Source organism: Rattus norvegicus, chromosome 16 (assembly GCF_036323735.1).
Source record: "Rattus norvegicus strain BN/NHsdMcwi chromosome 16, GRCr8, whole genome shotgun sequence".
Classification (NCBI taxonomy): Eukaryota; Metazoa; Chordata; class Mammalia; order Rodentia; family Muridae; genus Rattus; species Rattus norvegicus.
Genome location: NC_086034.1, coordinates 19,033,767 through 19,050,762, shown reverse-complemented (window position 1 = coordinate 19,050,762; position 16,996 = coordinate 19,033,767). Strand labels below are relative to the sequence as shown.

At 52.5% G+C, this 16,996-nt stretch overlaps 1 protein-coding gene and 1 long non-coding RNA gene across 10 annotated transcripts in view; one reads left to right on the top strand and one right to left on the bottom strand.

Annotated features, from left to right (window-relative positions):
- The window catches only part of Crtc1 (CREB regulated transcription coactivator 1), a 58,710-nt gene that overhangs the window by 30,118 nt on the left and 11,596 nt on the right, over positions 1 to 16,996 (bottom strand).
- LOC102549994 (uncharacterized) lies at positions 7,383 to 16,258 on the top strand. Of its 3 annotated transcripts, XR_010058648.1 has the most exons (5): positions 7,385 to 11,831; positions 12,463 to 12,519; positions 12,856 to 13,121; positions 13,233 to 13,366; positions 15,032 to 16,258. It is a non-coding gene; the product is annotated as an uncharacterized LOC102549994 (long non-coding RNA). The 3 variants fall into 3 exon arrangements; XR_010058647.1 differs by having other exon boundaries at positions 7,388 to 11,831; positions 12,856 to 13,366; XR_010058646.1 differs by lacking the exon at positions 15,032 to 16,258 and having other exon boundaries at positions 7,383 to 11,831; positions 12,856 to 13,280.

Sequence of the window (16,996 nt, the reverse complement as noted above, 5' to 3'; positions counted from 1 at the left end):
ACCCAGGACCACCAGCCCAGGGATGGCCCCACCCACCATGGGCTGCCCCTCCCCCCTTGATCACTAACTAAGGAAATGCCCTGCAGGCTTGCCTACAGCCCAGTCTATGGAGGTATTTTTCTCAACTGCCTCCTCACTCATCCTACTCTCTAATGACTGCAGCTTGGGTCAAGTTGACATAAAACCAGGCAGGACAGCCAGTCTTGGCTACATGAGATCCTAACAGCTGTAGGAAGCAGGAAAATTTAAGGCGACTCAATAGAGGAGTGGAGGATTTCTGTTAGTTTAAGCTCCATGGGAAATCTGGTAGTCTGACTGTGAACTGGACAGCAGGTCAAGGCCAGGCCCTCTCCGCAGTGATGGGAAGCACCATAACCCTCCTTTACAGCAATGACACCAGGAAAAGCTCACCAACCCAACACCAGTGTGCCAAGTCACCTAAGAGCCTCAGAGAACCAGCACCGACGGGCTGGCTATGGTACAAGAAACTCAAAGCGCAGGTGTGTGAGAGACGGCGGATGGGGTAGCACCTCTCAAGGGTTGACCTTCCTGCTGCTCCTCTAATCCGCTGTGAGCACCCAACGCTTGTTATCAAGACTTGGTCTCCGCAACAAGGATGAAAGGTGGGCTATGCAAGCTGGTGGATCCACTGCTGACCAGGCTGGCTCTGAACCCAGAATGCACAGCTTTCACACACGGTGGCTGGGTGGACGGATGGATGGATGGATGTGTGGATGGATACATAAAGTTTTTTTTGAGGAGTGTCACTGTGTACCTGGGGCTTCAAGGCAACCTGACCTTAGCCTGACTTCTGAGGAAGCTAGACTCTGGACACTGAAGCCAACCATGATGGTGGCTACTTAGTTGGAAAGATTGAACCCCAACCAGAACCCAGATGCCCTGGTAGTATGGCTGTGCTGGCATATACTGGTGCCGGCAGGCTGACCATGCTCATTTGATGCCATGAGGTTGGGACAATTGAAAGGTCTGCCCCATGTCTCCTACAATGCAGTGCTCCCTGAGGACGCAGGACTTGTCCTCAGAGGACACTGACATGTTATCCGCTGATGAGACAGACTCACACGGGTGAGGGAGTATGTGCATGAATGAATGAGTTCATGAATGAATGAATGGCCACGAGTGAACAAGCACTCGGGTAAATAAATGTGAGGAGTGGGGAGTGAGTCTTGTGCTCACTTGCGGCTGCCCACCTAGGATAGTCCATCAGCCCTCCTGAAGCTACCCTGCATCTAAGCAGTGGTGCTTAACCCTTTGAGGACCAACAACCCTTTCATGGGGATCGCATGTCAGATCTTGTTTACATTATAACTCACAACAGCAGCAAAAGTACTGTGACGTAGCAATGAAACAATCTTACGGTTGGGGTCACCAAAACAGGAGGAACTGTATTAAAGATCTGCATCGTTATGAAGGTTGAGGACCACTGATCTAAAGTGCCTGATCTTCAGGCCACACTGGCCACCTTGACATGAGTGGATACCATGTAGGCACTAGCTCTTTGAGGGACCTTCCAGAAGCTTCAGCAACTCCTGGCTGCCCGGGGCAGAGCTCAGGGCCCACACCTGTCATGCACCTCCCCTCTCCACCCTCACAGCTGCTAACAGGAGGTCACACCACAGCCTTCTGGCTCAGGTCCTGTAGGTCAAGCCCAGGGCTCAAGTCAGGACCCCCAGGTCTACCTTCTCCGTGATTCAGAGAACCCACCTAAAAGGACAGTAAGCAGGCACTCACATGTTTGCTTCAGCCTGCTCCCTTCTACTTCACCCATTGCTGGCAATCCTCCTGTCTCAGCCTGAGTCCTGAGATTACAGGTGAGTGCCACCAGAGAAAACAGATGGGACCTCATCAGTGGCTTGCTTTCAACTCCACGGCCCTTGGCAACCCTTGCCATGAGCTGGTCTTGGAGAGCCAGTCTGTAGCACATGTCCCTAGACCTGGTCTACCAGTAGCTGTTGTATTCAGAACCAGGACAGGTGAGCAGAACCTGCAAGCCTGGCCTCACTTCCTGTCTGCTGGCTGCAGCCTTGGATCCTTCCAAACAGCTGCTGATCTTCAAAGCTGTGCCTAACCACTGGAGTCAGGGTGGGAAGTGTCCCTGACATACTCATACTGCTGTCCTGTGGTAAGACAACGGCTGGCCCCAAAAAGTTGATGGGTGGAGAAGCAGTCCACCTCACACTGTGGCCATGCTGGGCGTGTCTCCAGACAAGGCATCTGCAGGGGTGGCAGCTAGATGGAGCATCTCTGGGTGTTCCCTGAGCCCCTTCAGCTTAGGGCAAATTGAAGTGGAAACTTAAGGGTTCTTTGGAAAGTCCGTCTGGTGGTGTGTCGCAGTTTCTTGCCACTTCTGTGAACTCCGACTGATTGGCAGAGTGCTGTCAGCTGAGGCAAGACACATGCTGAGGTAAGGCTCTTGGAGGACACGTGATGTTTGGAGGACTCAATGGACAGTGACGGAGGCTGAGCTTGGCTTGCTTATAGAGCTCGCTGTGCAACGCTTGTGGGTCTCACATCTTCACTGATCTTCGCTTCCCTGAGAGAGGCATAGTTGCGAACTTCTCCTGACATTCCTCCTGGTCCCTCCTGCTGACTGGAGCTGAGGCTGAGGCCAGGCAGTTCCTGTTAGGTTGTGCCACCGCTGCTGCTGACCCAGTATTTCCATGAGATGTTTACAAGTGGATCGAGCTGCCACGGCTAACCTGTGATCTGAACTGCCAATTTCCAGATAACATAAACTGGAGTTGCTCCAAAAAAACCTTTCTAAACAGGTCCACTTCCCCACTATCCTTTCTTTTCCACTACCTTTAATGTGTAGTGGGCTAAAAAGAGGTTAAAACATTTAAAAACCATCATTAAAAATACGATTAAGGTCTGGAGAGATGGCTCAGCGGTTAAGAGCACCCGACTACTCTTCCAGAGGTCCTGAGTTCAATTCCCAGCAACCACATGGTGGCTCACAACCATCTGTAAAGAGATCCGATGCCCTCTTCTGGTGTATCTGAAGACAGCTACAGTGTACTTATATATAATAAATGAATAAAATCTTTAAAAAAATAAATAAAAATACGATTAAAAAGTTAAAGTTATAGCCTCATCAAATCGCCATGTGAGTCTCTCATGTTAATCTGTATCAGCTGACATCACTCTGCCAATCTCCCCAAATCCGAGGAAACAACAAAAAGCCACCAGAAAAGCACCAGAAGTTTTTTGGTGCTTTTCTTTCTATGAAGTCAGGACAAACATGGCAATTAAGGACTGGCAGGGCGTGCCAATACCATCCAGTGTCATCTGTGTCTGTTGGGTCCTTCTTGACATCTGGTGATCTTCCATGTGTTTGTTTTTGCAAAACATCTTTTACCTGTGTCTGTGTCAAATGTCTGCTCCAGCAAAACTCCATCCAACACAACTGACTTTCCAAAGAAACCCTAAGTTTCCACTTCGCACCTGACTCAGATTTGGGGAGATTGGCAGATTGATGTCAGCTGATACAGACTCATGTGGTGACTTGATGAGATAAGACCCATGGGAAGACACATGATGTCTGGGGAGTATAAATAGGACCCAATGGACAGTGATGGCGGCTTCCATAGCTGGCTTTACAATGCTTCATTCTTCTCACTTCTTCATCTTTACCGAGCTTCGCTTCATTCAGAGAGGCACAGCAGGAACTTCTGGCATCCCTGTGGTCCTGGTGGCTCCTGCTGACTTGTGCTGATTCAGCAGAGGCCTGGCTGTTCCTGCTGGGTCATGCCACCACTGCTGATTCGTGTTTGCTCTTCTGACTACTGAATTAGTCACCTGACATCCTGACAATTGGAGATTGAAATTGCCCCAAGGAACTATTTCTAAACAGGTCCACTTCCCCATGTCCTAATAGCCTTTCCTTTCTACTACCTCTGGAGGGTGGTGGGCTAGAAGGGAGGTTAAAGCATTTCAGAACCCTTAGTAAAAGTAGATTTTGAAAAATTGAAGCCTACACAGGTATTTCAAGTTCTGTGGAGAAATTTCCAGAAAAATTAGCAGAGACTCCAATAGCACCCCCATCAGAGAGCGACCTGAGCACTGGGGTTTTGTGTCCATAGAGCTCCTGACACCCAACCCAAACAGACACCAAGGGGTGCTGAATCAGCCCTGAGATTTGACTCTCACCTTAGCCCAGGACTCACCTTGAGGCTATATTATAAAACATATAATTTAGACAGCTGTAGTTGTGCATGCCTTTAATACCAGCACTTAAGAGGCAGAGGCAGGCTGATCTATGAGACAGAGGTCACCCTGGTCTACAGAGTGAGTTCCAAGACAGCCACAGAGACACAGAGAAACCCTGTCTCAAAAACAAAACAAAATAAAAACATGTATTTTATTTTTAATTACATGGGTGGGTGTGTGTATAGGCATGTGCACATGTCTAGAGATACCAGAAGGGGGCACTGGACAACCTGGAGCCTGAAGGCACCCAAGGTTCTCTGCAGAACAGTAACTTCCAACTCCTAAGTCCTGAGCCATCTCTCCAGCCCTTAATTAAAGACTATTTCTGCACGAGGTCACAGTCCCTGCCTCTGGAGCATGAGGGCACACTGCTAGGGAGACACAATCTACTCCTGATGGACACGGCAAGCCTAGCAGGGAGGTAGCTAAGCATGGAGGATTATTCTACAGACTGGGGCCCAGGTTCCCCAGGCTCCAAGGGGACACCCTCCCACTGCAGATGGAGCACCTCCCCAGGTGGGCCGCTCAGTGGGGGCATCCCTCTGGCTAATGTCCTCGGGGTGGGCTGGCCAGAGGATCATTAAAAAGCCACCTCTGGCCTTGTGCAGAGCTACTATGGTAAGTCCTGGGGATGGGACCTGGCAGGCCTCAATGTTCAGATGGAGTGGCCTTGGGCAGGCCAGGACTGCCTGGAGTCACCATGGCAACAGACTGGCCTTGTAAAGAGATTAAAGGGAACAGGCCAGCTGACACTGGGGCTCTGTCCTATGCAGACACTATAGTGGATCGGAGTAGGAGGGGAGACCAGGAAAGGGATAAGTGTTCCCTGCATGCCTCCGCTTTCCTCTGTGCTGGCCTGGCCCTCTGCTCTCCTCAACCTCACAGCCCTTCTAGCAGATAAGCCAGGAGCAGCTACCTCAGGACCTCTGCACAGAAACCAGCAAGGGATTGATCGCTGTGGCGGCCGCCTAGAATTCCATGGAATTCTCCCTTCCTCAGTTTACCATCTGACCCTCCTTAACTGAGGGCTGTCTCCTGCCACACTGTCAGGAGTGGTAGCCAGGAATAGAACCTGGAAGAGAACCAGGGCTTGGGTATGCAGGCAAGCAGCTAGAAAAGCACTTGCAGGGCTATCCAGAAGGGCAGGTCTCGGGGACTCAGGCGGGACACAGGTTCTGTGTCTAGACAGAGCAGCTGCCCCTATGCTGATGGATGGAATGGGGAACAAGGCTCACGGACTAACCATGGCCTTCCCAGTGCTAAGACAGCAGGCACCCAGGAGAGTCTGACAGCACACAGTCCTGGGGTCCACACCCTTGGGCCCTGCAGCCTCTGAGCACAGATGCAGAAGAAGGCCAAGGGCAGAGGACCCTGGAATAGGGCCACCTACTCAGTGTTCTGAGAGGGAGCGCCAACCTCCCTGGACTGAAAGCACCCTAGGAGGCAGCAAGCTCAGGGTAGGTTGGAGGAACTGCTGAAGTGCAGGAGGGCAGGTACAAAAGCCCTGGGGCAGAATGAGCAAGGGCAGGGACCTAAGACAGCACTGAAGCCACGCCCACATAGAAACTGAGACTCCTCCCCTACTACACTGGACACCTTGACTGCCTCCCCTGCCCATGCTGCCCCAGCCCTGTCACCACCCACATCCCTAAGCTCTCCCTGAGAGGCACCATCTGCTCCCTACAGCTAAGCCCTCAGATTCAGAACAGGCTGTTGCACATCTCCACCCCACACAGGGATCCCAGCTCAACCAGCCCTAGGTGGAGCAGAACCAGCCACTAGGCAACAAGGACTGGCTTGCTACAATCAATTCCCAACACTGCGAAGGGAGGGCTCCAGGGTGGCAAGGGAGATGGGGACAAGCACTGTACCCTTCCATCCAATCCACTCCCCACGTTTCTCAATGAGGCCTGTCACAAGGTGGGGAGATGCCCTGTGATCCCATGTTATCCAAGACCTGACCTCCCTGCTGTGGATGGGAGTCAAGACCCACACAAGCCACTGGGGGCTGAAGCCAGGGGTCTATCATGCTCACCAGGGCTTGGGGACAAGCAGCGACCTCACATGCACTCACCCCAGTGACCCTCAAACTCCTTCTCTGCTCCCTTGAGAGTCTAAAGGAAAGTGTCCTCAGCCAAAGTGCCAGGATGTGTTCTTACATGCCTTACACGCCCTGAGACACATCCGAGCACAGTCCAGTGACCTAGACCTCTAGAGGCTGAAGTGTGGCAGTGGTGAGAGACTGACAGGTGTAAGAATGCCACTCCTACAGGGACAGCCTGGTACAACTAGGGACAGTGTGCGAGGGCCTCTGGGATGGCCAACTGCGCTGAGGCCAGTCCCTCCTCATCCTAGCAGCCTTGACTCTGCTTCCCATCTCTCTAGATGTTCTAGACATTTCTCAGCCCCAGCTATGCAGGATGTGGCCTTTCAAGTCTGGCTTCTGTCATGTCCTGTCTGTCTGGGGTCCATCTGGCCCACTGCATGCCCCAGGATGGGCACACGATGGATGTTACTGTTTATTTATTACTCGGATGATTGACACAGGCATGTTTTCCCATCTTCCGATGGTTGGGAATAATCTGGGAACCTAAGTGTGCAAGTGTGCGCTGGAGCCCCTGCCTGCCAATCCTAGTGTACACCTGGGAGAGGGAGTGGGAGTTGTGCTGCACACCAGGGAGGGAGCTCCCAGGGAGGGGAGCATCGGTACTGCCTGGCAGTTCTGGGTCCCTGGCTGTGGCGTCTTCCCCAACAGCTGCATGTGTCAAACCCCCACAAGCTCGAAGCTTCCAGCCTCACCTCCTCCCCAACACTTGTTCCTTTTTGGGTCTCTTTGTTTTCGCAGTGCTTGGGTGAAGCCTAAGACTAGAAGCACACTAGACAAGTGTTCTGCCTTGACAGGATCTCAGATTCAAAGCAATCCTCCTGCCGCTGCGTCTTGAACAGTGGGGCTACAATTGTGCACCAATCACTATGCTCAACTTTTATTTTTATGATTTTATTCAAATTATACACACACAGAGAGAGAGAGAGAGAGAGAGAGAGAGAGAGAGAGAGAGAGAGAGAGACCTGTTTACAGGAGCACACAGGGCCAGAGGTGTCGGATCCCCTGAGCCCCCTGAAGAAGTGCTGGGAACCAAGCTCAGGTCTAGGCAGAGCAGCAGACACTCCTACTGCCTGATTTCTCATTTTTTTAAGACGGAGTCCTATAACCCAGGCCGGCTCTGAGCCCCTGCTGCAGCCTCCAGTGCTGGGGTGACAGGCATGCACTAGTACCCAGCTGGTCTTCACTTTTGATTCTGAAGGAGCCAAAGGTTCCAACTCTTACATTTGGGTTGTTGTTTTTTTTTTTTTTAATTAAAAAATTGTTTTATTTTTGAGACAGGGTCTTACTAGGTGGCTCTGGCTATCCTAGAACTCAATATGTAGACTGGGTTGGCTTCGAACTCAGAGATCTGCCTGCCTCTGAGCACCGTGCCTGACTCATTTGGGCTCACATCTCTCATCTGCTGTGATGTTGTTGAGGTCCTGCTGGGTCACCAGGATGACCTGGCCCACTGAGGACACTTTGCCCCCAGGAGGGAACACTGCCCAGGTTGACAGAATAAATGGAGGAGGACACAGGCAAGTAGATTCCAGGCTGAGTCACCACAGCCCCCGGTGGGCCTCCAGCCTCCCCCATCCCTGCAGCCCACTATAAACACAGACTGGAGTACACAGCACGGTGGAGCCTCGGAATGCCTTTAATCAGGCTCTGCAGCCGTTGCCAAATTTCCAGACCCGGGAAGGAACGGCCTGTGGCGGGCGGCGCCGGCTGTTCCTCCAGACAGTGGTGGAGGTTGGACACATGCACTTGGGCCCAGAGCTGTGACGGGTCCCTTGGGGTCTGTGCAGAACAGCTGTTTTTGTGGGGCCCTCCTTCCTCCACAGGGTACCCCAGCCCTCTGGCTGAGTGCCAATTCCTGAGTGGGGTCTTACAAAGGGAAGAGACAGTTCTGAATCCTCAGGTTCCAGTAAGGAGACTGAGGCACCAAGGGGCCGCAGGTCAGGAAGGAGCCTCTGTTAAGAGCCAGCCTGTCCCATGAGTCAATGGAGGGTGTCTTGTCACCATTCTGGTTAGAGCACTATGTGAAGACTAACAGTTGTACTGGGGCCAGGAGTTGGGGTGCACACCTTTAATCCCAGCACTGTGGAGGCAGAGGCAGGTGGGTCTCTGTGAGTTTGAGGCCAGCCTGGTATACAGACAGTGTTCCTGGACAGCTAGGGCTACACGGAGAAACTCTTGTCTCGAAAAACAAAAAAACCAAACCAAACCAAACAATAAAACCAGTTGTACTACAGACTGGAGATGAGCTCAGTAGGCAGAGTGCTTGCAGCTCAGTGGGCAGGGTACTTGTCAAGCACGCACAAAGCCCTGGGTTCTATTCCTAGCACCACATATAGCAAGTGTGGTGGCACAAGCCTGTATTTCAGGAGATGGAGGCAGATAGATCAGGGATTTAAGGTTGTCCTCGGTTTTACAGACTGCTTGAGGTCAGCCTGGGCTACATGAGACCCTGTCTGCCAAAACAATGATAACGTGGAAAGCCTAGAATACCCACATGACATGCCCCAAGTCCTCAGGGATGCAGCACCCACAGCCTGTTAAGACTAGAGATGCCAGGTCCTCTGTGTGAGCGCACAGCATAGTATGGTTCTGCAGAGGCTTCTTAGCCTGGGCTCTTTTGTGCTGAGGTGAGGGCCTGATCAGCTGTCACCTGCTTCTGGCTGGGCTGGGACCTGCGGGCTGGTAAGTATGGGACGATTTCTGGGTTTAGGCACTGTGCTTTAGTAATGGCCCTACCTACCATGCGAAGCAGCAAGAGGCTGTGGGGCAGGTGAGCACACAGGGTTTCTAGTTACATGTTTCTAGGGTGAACAGGCATAAGGACTGCCCTCCCCCGCACTAAACAAAATTGTGCCCTACCAACAAACACGCACCCACCCAAACCTCAAAGGTAACTGCATTAAAACCTGGGGTCTCCGCAGAGTCTGCTAAAGGTCTGAAACATGAGGCCTGGACTTAAGGAGAGGGATGTGGCCAGAAGCCAAGGGATGACAGGATGGTCAAAGTCACAAGCAAGGGCAGATAGAGGATTGGGCCTTGTGCTGCATGGCAAGCCACACATCCATGACCTCATGTCATTGTGACGTTAACTCAGCAGAGGCCCAGAGTGTAACAGAGAGTCACAGGACACAGGCCAAGGGGACCCCTGGGAGATGTGCAAGGAGGAAGGTTGGGCAAGCAAGAGCAGGGTAGAGTATAAGGTGCAGAGTGAGTGGAGTGGGTACCAGGGCCTGGCCAGCCTGGCTCCCAAGGGTGGCCAGCATACAGGGGCCAGGAGGGTGAGCTAGACCATGACCAGACCAGGGGCGCTGAGGGCCTGGAGGGCTGTGGACTCAGGGAGCTGATATAGGCTAGACTCTAAGGAACTGAGGCTCTCTGGCTATAGACTAGCTTTGTGCTGTGGATGATCGTGAACTTGTGCAGGCCTTAGTGCTAAGATGACATCATGCATGTGCAAGAGTGTGCTTGTATGTGGAGGCCAGATGTCAGCATCGAGTTTAATTCCTTAAGAGACACCACCTCGTTTTGGGAGAAAGCTTTCCTTGCAGGCCTGGAAGCAAGGTCTCATGTAGCCCATGCTGACCCTGAATTCCTAATTCTCCTGCATTCACTTCCTGAGTGCTGGGGTGACAGGTGTACATTACTATGCCTGACAGCAGTTTTTGTTTTTTGGTTTTGTTTTGCTTTTTTCCTTTTGGGGTACTGGCATGGGCCACAGGAGGATGTGGGCAGTGGGGTTGAGAGGAGCCTCTCTGAAGATGCAGAATTTTCTAGAAGGTCTCTGTGGAGGTTGCTGGGACACAGTAGGGCCCAGTCATGGCCAGGCTGAGCAAAAAGAGGCAGTTGACCATCAGCGGAGGATGGGACAATAGACTTGTTCGGGTCCAGGAAAAATTAGGGCCAAGTCTTCAGAGCCGAGCCTTCTTCCTGACGGGCTCCAACTCCAGAACCAGTGCCTAGGAGATCACAAGCAGAGCTGTTGCCGGCGTGAACAAGCCTTTCTGTGTGGATTCAGGTTGGCCCGATGGGCACAGGTCGGCTTGTGCTGTTCCTCTAGCACCGTCTGCCAAGTTAGTTGTGAAGTGCATGCGCCCACAGGAGCCACAGGGACACACGTCTTTCCATGTCCCCTCCTGGATCTTTATGTATCGTTTTTATATTTGCTTACCTGTTTAATGGGGGTGGCATGGAAAGTCAGAGGAAAACATGGAGGAGTCAGTGTTCTCCTTCCACCTGTGATCCCAGGACAGAGCTCGGGTTTGCAGGCTTGGTGGCAGGGGCCTTTACTGGCTCAGCCATCTTGCCTGCCCCCTACCCCACCCCCGTTCTAAAGACAGGGTCTCTCACTAGCCTAGAAGTCACTGACTAGAGTAAGTATTCTGGCCAGAAAGCTCCAAGGAACCTGTTGTCCCGCTTCCCACTGCTAGGATCACACGCGTACCATCTTACTTGCCTCTGACCTGGTACCATGCAGCCTCCTGAGTGCTGGGATGGAGGCATGCACCACCACATGCCCAACCTGCCCTTTTGCTCTGGGCCTCTGACAGTCCGTGACACACACTGTGAGCTTCCAGTCCCCAAATGGCCACCCAGCAGGAAACACCTCAGACTCCTTTCTCTCCTTCCCGAGTTCCAGCCAAGGCATGGAGCTGCCTACAGGACTCAGAGACAGGCTGTGCCACTCTCTAACATTCAGTGCTTTGGAGCTCTTGCACCCAGAATACTCTCTCTCTCTCTCTCTCTTTCTCTCTCTCTCTCTCTCTCTCTCTCTCTGTGTGTGTGTGTGTGTGTGTGTCAGAGAGAGAGACAGACAGACAGAGAGAGACAGAGACAGAAAGACAAAGAGAGATAGAGAGAAAAAGACAGAGACAGAGAGAGAAAGACAGACAGACAGACAGAGAGAGATAGAGATAGAGAGAGAGAGAGAGAGAGAGAGTGCAGAGAGAAGACAGAGCCTATGTGTAACGGGGATGGGCTACAGGCCTATGTGCAGGCAGTGATGTGAGGAGGGACACATCCCCTCCGACTACAGAGACCAGGGCTACTGTGGCCTTGGCAGCAGTGTGTGGGTTGCTGTGTTCTAGAATCGTGTTCAAAGCTAGTAGTGGTGGCGCATCTGTCATCCTAGCACTTGGTAGGTGAAGAAAGGAGGTTCAGGAATTTAAGGTCACATTCTTGCCTACAGAGTGAGTTCAAGGCCAGCCTGGGCTACATGAGACTCTGTCTCCAAAACAAACAAATAAAAGGGGGGAAAACTCTTCAAAATACAAGTAAGAGTTAAAACTGTGGGCACTGTCAGGTGTGGTGGCACATGCCTTTTATCCTAGCACTCAGAGGCAGAGGCAGGAGATCTCTGTGAGAGCCAGGCCAGCTTGGGCTGCACATTGAAACCCTGTGTAACAAAACAACCAAAGACCAACCCAAAACCCTGGCACCTTCACCTGCATAAGCAGAACACTACTGGGACAGATGGTCTTCAGATGCACATCATTAGGTATGGGGCTCTAAAAGGCAGAAGAGGTGGGGACAGCAGGCTGTGTCAGTGGAGGGAGGGGGACAGCAGGCTGTGTCAGTGGGGGAGGGGGACAGCAGTCTGTGTCAGTGGGGGAGGGGGACAGCAGGCTGTGTCAGAGGGGCACGGCAGCTCTATCAGAGGGGGGACAGAAGGCTGTGTGTGTAGTGGTGGTACAGCAGCCATGTCAGAGGTGGGGATGGAATGCTGGTCCAGGGTGCTGACAGTCAGCTAGGGCAGGAAAGTGTCTCCTGGCCTCTGGAGCAAGCAAAGTGGCTGACCTGTGGTCAGAGACTTGCCTCTTGAGCCAGAACACGTGGCTACTGGCCTTAGTCCCCAGGTTTGTCTCAGCACCCAAAGGCTGCAAGGCTCGGCTCTGGCACACAGTGTGTGTGTGTGTGTGTGTGTGTGTGTGTGTGTGTGTGTGTGTGTGTGCTCATGCATGCATACATACGTGAGTCCTTATATGTCAGAGGACCAAACTCTGCAGCAGTTAAACCCTGGTTGGAAAGACTAACACGATGCCCCAATTGGGGTGGGGCTCCCTGAAGCTGGACCACACCTGATCAGGCTGGCCTCAAACTCAGTGATCCACCCGCATCTGCCTACAAAGGCTAGGATGAAGACTATGCACCACTTGCCCAGGCCCAGGGCTCAGAGAGGTGCTCAGGTAAGGGCAGCTAGGTGCAGGTGGAGGAAGTGGTGACATCCCCAACCCTGGCAACACAAGGGACTTCTTTGGAAAGTGGTCCCACACTGTTATGCCACATCACTGGGATCACAGCTGAAACGGGCCTGCGGCTCCTCATGGCTTCCCCAGGGGCGGTGAAACCACAGGGAGATAAAACAAAGTAGAGATGGCCTCATTACCATGGCCCAAAATAGCCAGAATGCTCTGCATTTCAGGAGTGCTGGGCCGGGTTATGTAAGAACTCAGGGTTAGGGGTGGGGCTGTGACCCCAAGGGAACCCCGCACTCAGACTTCCACGGGCCCTGTGTGTTCCAGATCTCAAGACCTGGCCAGGGGGACCTTGCTGGCGTCTGCTGAGCACACCATGGCCGGCAACCCTATGATGCTGATGATGGAGGGCTGTGGGGCAGCATCCACACTGGGCAAAGAGGGCAGCTCAAGCCACGCAGGCCACACCAGAGACAAGAAGAGATGCCCAGCACCCCAACCCCACCCCAAGCCTTCCCACATCCCTGAGCTCTCCTTGGGCTCCCAAGACAATGTCAGTCTTTGGTCCCAGCCTGTGCTGCTCTGATACCCAGGTGTCTACACAGCCTTATTCTAGGCCCACCCTGGCAGGCCACCCCATCCTGTCACTGCTGTGTGACCCAGCTCCAATGCCCTCACTCTTTTTTTCTTTTTTGTAACACCAGTAGGTTTCTGTTCTATTTAAAATGAAGCCAGCTTGCTCAGAACTTCAACAGATACAATATAAAATGACCAGCATCCCATCCCCAAGGACAAGGAGAAGACACCAAAGCACATGGTCATGGTAGCTTGGCAATGGGTAAGAAAGGAAGCCCCATTTCCATCAGCAATGCGTGACTAGGAATAGACTGGGGTGAGGGACTATTGGTCAGCCCTGAAAAAGGATGAGGCTCTGACATACCATAACAAAGACAGACCTAGAAAACAATCCAGGGAATGTCAGAAGCCAGAGAATAGGACCACATTGTGTGTTATCCCAAGGATGCAAAATATCCACTCAAATCCTCAGAGCAAGGAAGTATATCAGGGGCTGCCATGGGCTGGAATGAAAGCGACTGCTAACAGAGAAAAGCTCTCCTTTTAGAGGTATGGAGTGTTCTAGAACTGGGTGTAAGTTAACAGTTGCACTGCAGGATAAGTGTACTTAATGCCACAGAAAATAGGTTTGAGAAGGGACATCAAAATTAGCAAGTATAAAAATGAGATTCAAAGCCAGTCCTGCCCTGGGGCTGATGGAAGCTAGATGTCTATCCACTATGTGAGAGGCTGCTCCTACTAGAGAGTCTGGGGCCCTCAGGTCAACCTTCAGCAGGTTCTCCTGCAGTGGGGTGACCAGAGGAGCCTAGACTTCCCTACACTAGCACCATTTAACTGGAAAGCGGTCATGGCCCTGTGTCCACATAGAAGAGGACCCCACTGGTGATGGGGACACAGTCACACAGTTTACAGGAAACTTCTGGGGCTTCCCTGCCCACTTCTAAAGGAGCCACGACTGAAGCATCCTTAGCCAGGGGGACAGACACAGATGAGGCCACTTGGGCATTTCTCTCCTTCTACCATGTGGGTCCTGGGGATCAAACTCCTGTCATTAGACTTGGCAGCAAAGGCCTTTACTCACTGAGATGTCTTGCACCTCGATTATTTTTTGGTTCGGGTTTTAGGTTTTTGAGACAGCTCTCTGTGTAGCCCTGGCCTACCTGAGACTCGGAGGTCTGCCTGCCTCTGCCTCCCTCCCGAGTGCTGAGATTGCAGGTGTGCTCCACCATCCCCAGCTAGACTAAATTGTTTTTAAGAATTAACTTATGGATCAGGATAGCTGGCTTCTGCCATACCAGGCTGGATGCTGGGTCTGGAATGGCTGGGACCTTATCAGCTAGCTCCCCACCAACACTTCGGGGACTGGAAGCAATGGGTCCCTTATACCCTGGGCTGAGGTGACCCAGCAGATGCAGGCTCAGGTCAGCCCCAGCCAGTGCCAAGACCCCGTGGGCTGCAACCCCACCCTGAGCTCTCTCTAGCTCTCCCTCGCAGGCTGCTGTGCTGGGTCAGGATGGCACACAGAGCAAAGGCTAGCATGGAGGCCAAGCTCAGGCTCGAGCAGGGGGCTCACCAGCAGCAGTGCCCAAGACGACAGCACCTGCAGAGGTTCTAGGACAGGCTCAGGTCAGACCCAGGCCTAACCATAGGCTTTTTCAGGAGTTGGGGACACCTGTCACTAAACTTGCCACCAATTCCTAGAACCCACAGAAAGGTAAGAGAGAACTGACTCTACAAACTTCCTCCACATGGGTACCACAGTGCAGTGGCCCCCACACAAACCACAGATACACATGGCTCTGCTAAATTAGAAGGACGAGTGGAAGGACCACGGGGCTCTGGAGAACTGTCTAGAGCTCTCATGGAGGGAGCAATGTGTATGCCCAGGGCCTCCTTGGCACCCTTCAGCAGCCTCTTTGATTCTTAGGAGGCCAGGCAGGAAGCGGAGGAACACACAGCACCCAGCCGGGAAGCCAAGCTCACAGCTCACAGAGCAAGCTGCAGCGACTAGACAGGCACAAGGTGGAAGAGAGCTCCCATCTGAGGAGCTAAGCGAGATACACAGGAAACAGCATGAGCAAAAGACCTAGGGTTGCAGGGTGAACGTGCTGCTGGAGGGACCAGGCCACACCACGAGCAAGGACCACAAGAGAGCCAGCCATGGAAGGTGACTTCATCCAGATGAGACCTAATGAGCCCCCGGTCAGGCCTCTGACAGGGAATGTAGACAAATGGGAGGTTACCAGGCACGAAGATATCTGTCCAGGGCAGCAAGGATATGGGGACCCACCTTCCCAGGGATGCAAGCCCCTCACATTCCAGTTTCTCAGTCTCTGTCACCCATACAGCAAACCCCTGTCCTCTAACAGCAATACCTCGTTCTCCACCCCAGACATTATCCTGATCTCAAGGCTACACCCGAGAGTCCTGAAGGCCCAGCGCTATTCTGGCTCTGCTCCCTGCCTGTCCCCTGCAACAGCAGATGGCACCTGCTATGAACTGGCCATCCCCATAAGATGGTGGCCTTGTACCAAAGTGTGTTAAGTATTGCAGACAACTCATTCCCAATTATCCCTTGACTTGTACACATGTGGATGCCCCCAGCAAGTAATTATTAAAAAATAAGCCTTAAAAAGTTAAATGCACGGGGCTGTGGGGTGTGGGTGTGGGTGTGGGTGTGGTGCAGACCTTTAATTCCAGCACTCAGGAGGCAGAGGGAGGTGGATCTCTGTGTTCGAGGCCAGCCTGGTATACAGAGCAAGTTCCAGGACAGCCAGAGCTTACCAGGGAAACCCTGTCTCGAAACCACAAACAAAACAAATCAAACCACCAACCAGTGTAGAACCAACAGGAGAGAACACTCCAGTGCCAAGACACTGGATGGGAAACCTTTGTGCAAAGGGCTCTGGGAAAATCGCATTCTCACACATACAGAAAGAAAGTAATGTGACAGACAGCGTTCAGAATCCACACTAAAGACCGAGGATAGAACCCAAGTGCAACTATCTTGGAAACTGCAGACCTCTGAGGCAGGCAGCCATTCTTGGATATGACACCAAACTCAAGCAATTAAAAACAAACAAACAAACAAACAAACAGAACCAAGAATTGGAGTTTGTCAAAAAGTATAAACATTCAAGCATCAAAGGGCGCCATGGATGGGGTGAGAGGAGGCCCAAAGGGGAGAGACCTGCTTGCAAGTGCCTCTGATCTGAGTGGGTTCCTGGGTAAGCACTGGGGAGCAAGGGGAAATGGGGCCCTAATAGGTTGTGCTGTTGCAGGTTGGTGATGGCAGTCAGGAGACTGAGGCAGGAGTATTGCCACAGGTTTCAGGCCAGTCTGCTCTATAGAGCTGAGTGAGATTGTCTCATGAGGCTGGGTGTGGTGGTGCACATCTATGACCTCAGCACTTAGGAGGCTGAGCATCGGAGTCTAAGGTCAGCCTCCAAACAAAACATACTGCCTTACAGAGGGGAAACCGAGGCCCAGGTGGGAACGATCACCTTAGAGCTATATTTAACGGGCTGCATGCCCAGGGTTGTGGTGGTGGCAGAACTGAGTTGGGTAGTCTCAGGCAGGCACCCTCCCAGGCAGCCCCAGGGCATCCATCTGTTTGCAAGGTTACTGCTTGGCCTAAAAGACCCGAGTTGCCAGGGGTTGTGCCCTCAACTAGTCACCACACCTGCCTGCCAGCACCCTGAGGACAGCCAGGGAGCAGGGTGCCCCTGAGCTGTGGACCTCCAACCATGAGTGACAGGACCTCTCACTAGAAAAGCCAGGAGCAAACTCTTTCAGGGTTCCCAGGTAGACTAGATACCCACTGCTCACCTGCTGGGTACCTGCTGAATACACTACACACCTGCTGAGTGCCTACTGAATACACCACACACCT